The sequence below is a fragment of the Stegastes partitus genome, unplaced genomic scaffold (genome assembly GCF_000690725.1).
Source record: "Stegastes partitus isolate 25-593 unplaced genomic scaffold, Stegastes_partitus-1.0.2 Scaffold358, whole genome shotgun sequence".
NCBI classification, from domain to species: Eukaryota; Metazoa; Chordata; class Actinopteri; family Pomacentridae; genus Stegastes; species Stegastes partitus.
The window spans coordinates 290068-293190 of NW_007578089.1; the positions used below are offsets into that span (position 1 = coordinate 290068).

At 46.3% G+C, this 3123-nt stretch overlaps 1 long non-coding RNA gene across 1 annotated transcript in view; it reads left to right on the forward strand.

Annotated features, from left to right (window-relative positions):
• The first annotated feature begins 1732 nt into the window (after nucleotides 1-1732).
• Nucleotides 1733-3123, forward strand: part of LOC103359189 (uncharacterized) — a 14067-nt gene continuing 12676 nt past the window's right edge. The window contains exon 1 of the long non-coding RNA XR_520294.1: nucleotides 1733-1813. This is a non-coding gene — a long non-coding RNA (uncharacterized LOC103359189). The remainder of the gene's footprint in view (nucleotides 1814-3123) is intronic.

Consider the following 3123-nt stretch of genomic DNA (forward strand, 5'->3'; position numbering starts at 1 on the left):
AAAAAGGCCACACTCACTGTCACATTCACAGCAGCTTTTATTTCACATACTTATGTAACACTCAGTTATTTCTCATTCACAATGTCAGAAGCTTCGAGAGTCATTGTTTATGCCTTCTTCAGACTCAACAACATCATGACTGCAGTTTCTACATGTGATGCCTTTACAGAGCCCACAGGCCCAGATGCACGTGACTCCATTCTTCTTGCAGCTGCACTGCCGGTTGCTGCAATCTCCATGACAATTACAGCTCGTCAACTTCAGTAGCTCCTCAGGAGCCATGGGGTCTAGTGTTGGACCTGGCTCATACCCATGCACACCTAATGTCCAACCATAGTCACTGGGGATCAGAGACCTGCTCTGTAGGAGGATCCAGTCCCTGGTCTGCAGGTAGGCACGCAGTGAACGCTGTGCAGCTGCACCCTCTGTTAGAGGTAGAGTCTCTGGTTTGGTCACTCCTGCCGCCGCCTTCCTTGAGAACGTCCATCCATCCATCCATTTTCTATACACCGCTTAATCCTCACTAGGGTCGCGGGGGAGCTGGAGTCTATCCCAGCTGACTCAGGGTGAAGGCAGAGGACACTCTGGACAGGTCGCCAGTCTATCATAGGGCTACACTTAGAGACAGACAACCAAGCACACTCACATTCACATCTACGGACAATTTAGAATCACCAATTAACCTCAACATGTTTTTGTACCTTGTGGGAGGAAGCCGGAGAACCCGGAGAGAACCCACGCTGCACGGGGAGAACATGCAAACTCCACGTAGAAAGATTCCGGTGCCCCCACCGGGACGCAAACCGGCAACCTTCTTGCTGGGAGGCAACAGTGCTAACCAACTGCGCCACCCTTACAATGATTATTATTTTTTAAAATCATTTTAATGCAGCAACGCAGGCTGCTGCTGTAGCTCACCTGGTTGAGCTGGCGTCCTATGTGTAGGGCTACAGTCCCAACGTGGAGGTCATGAGTTCAAATCTCGCTCATGACCCTTTCCCTATAGGGCCTTCTCCCATTCTTAGGGGGCTGCAAGGTGGCGCAGTTGGTAGCACTGTTGCCTCGCAGCAAGAAGGTTGCCGGTTGGCGTCCCGGTGGGGGCACCGGAATCTTTCTGCGTGGAGTTTGCATGTTCTCCCCGTGCAGCGTGGGTTCTCTCCGGGTTCTCCGGCTTCCTCCCACACAGTCCAAAAACATGTTGAGGTTAATTGGTGATTCTAAATAGTCCGTAGGTGTGAGTGTGCTTGGTTGTCTGTCTCTACGTGTGGCCCTGCGATGGACTGGTGACCTGTCCAGGGTGTCCCCTGCCTTCACCCTAAGTCGGCTGGGATAGGCTCCAGCCTCCCCGTGACCCTAATGAGGATTAAGCGGTGTATCGAAAATGGATGGATGGATGTGTTTAACCAATGCTGTTACAAATTCCCTGTTGGCAATGGGGAAATGGCTGCCTCTGGTGGACACCTGAGCCTTGAAGCCTCTCATGATTCCCGGATGCAAAACAGGTGTGCCACTGGAAGGCTGGTGCCTCAAAGCCTGGCTTAATTGCCAACTGAACTGAGAGAAGTAGAGCTGGTATGCATTCGAGGCTGGTCAGTGAGCTGCAAACATCTCTCCATAGATCTGAAGTGCCCTGGGAATCCCTTTTCAACAAATCCATGAGTGACTGATCCAACAACCATGGACATATGGACATGAAGCAATCAAAAAATGTTGCAAACCCACTCCATTGACTGTGTCTCTTTGGCCGGAGAGGCTATGGTGGTCAGCATTCACCAGTGTTATATTAACGAGTGAAGAGAAATCTCTAATAAATGTCAAAACACACGTATGATGCAATAATTATCATATTTCTACTCTGTTTGAGATGTATTACAAGTGAATGATGCACATCTAATTTCTCCATAGTTGTTAGTCATCGTTCTGCAGTCCTCCTCCCTGCTCTGCACACACATGTGGGCAGACACCCTCACATTCTCGGTTATTGATTGCGTCTGAAGCTTTTTTACCTTCTCCCTTTACTCACAGCACACACACACAAATACGCGCCAGATATTCCCAGCCTTTTGGCTTTCAGTTTGCCCTTTTGGTTCACAGGACTTTTATGAGTGACTGCTTCACAACCTTATGTGGTCCTCATATTTGAAATATCAGCACAACAGGGCCAAACAGTTGTCAATAAAATCTCCTCAATTCAATACACCTGCCTTTGCCTTGAGATTCCATCGTGACTTACAATATGCTGCGAGGCCAGGATTTATTTATTTTATTTTTTTCTTCTTCCACCCCCCCGAAGAAATGTGCTGAATAAAGGGCAATGATGTATCGCATAAAATTTTCAATACATTTTCATTTTAGTATGCAAGCAATTCATTGAGGAGCTGCAGCACTTCAAAGATATGTAATGCCTGGAGTTCTTGAGAAAATTGACTTTCTGTCTTTCTGTCTCCTTGGCAGCACGTGCCACAGTAAACATATCAAATCCTTTAATGCTACATTACAGAAAGTGAATCGTATTTTGGAGTTGTTATCTTATTGCCTCAGCTGCTTCGCCCCAACTGTTTGAGCGTCAAGAAAACATTTTTTTTTTCTTGATGCCCCAAAAAATTCAAGGAGAAAGACATCCTGTGTCATTTTTAACATCAATGTCAAATGTGGAAGTACAGCCAAAGATACCCAGAGGCGTCCTGTTCTCCATATAATTTTTTTCCGAAAATGTGCACTGTGTCATTTTGCCTTTTGGCTCATTGGACATATTCGCTCACCTTCTTTCTCTCTTTGATCTGACTTGTAATTTAACCAAAGCCTCCCACCGTCTCTCTCTCTTTTTCTCTCTTTCAATCTCTCTGATATCTAGCTGTCTGAGTTGTTATATAATTTTTACATCAGTACTTATAATTGAGATCAAGGGCTTCACCTCATTGCTTCTGTCAGACGACTGAATATGAGATGAGTCAAACTTCAAAGAGCTCCCGCAGATGCAGACCCACCTCCTGTTGGACGGTACGAACGCACACACTGCCATCAAGTGGAAGAAATGTTTTATTACATTTGAGGGGGGAAAAGCTGATGTAGAGCTCTGCAGCAAATTATATCTTATAGCAACGTCATAATTTCAGATGAGTG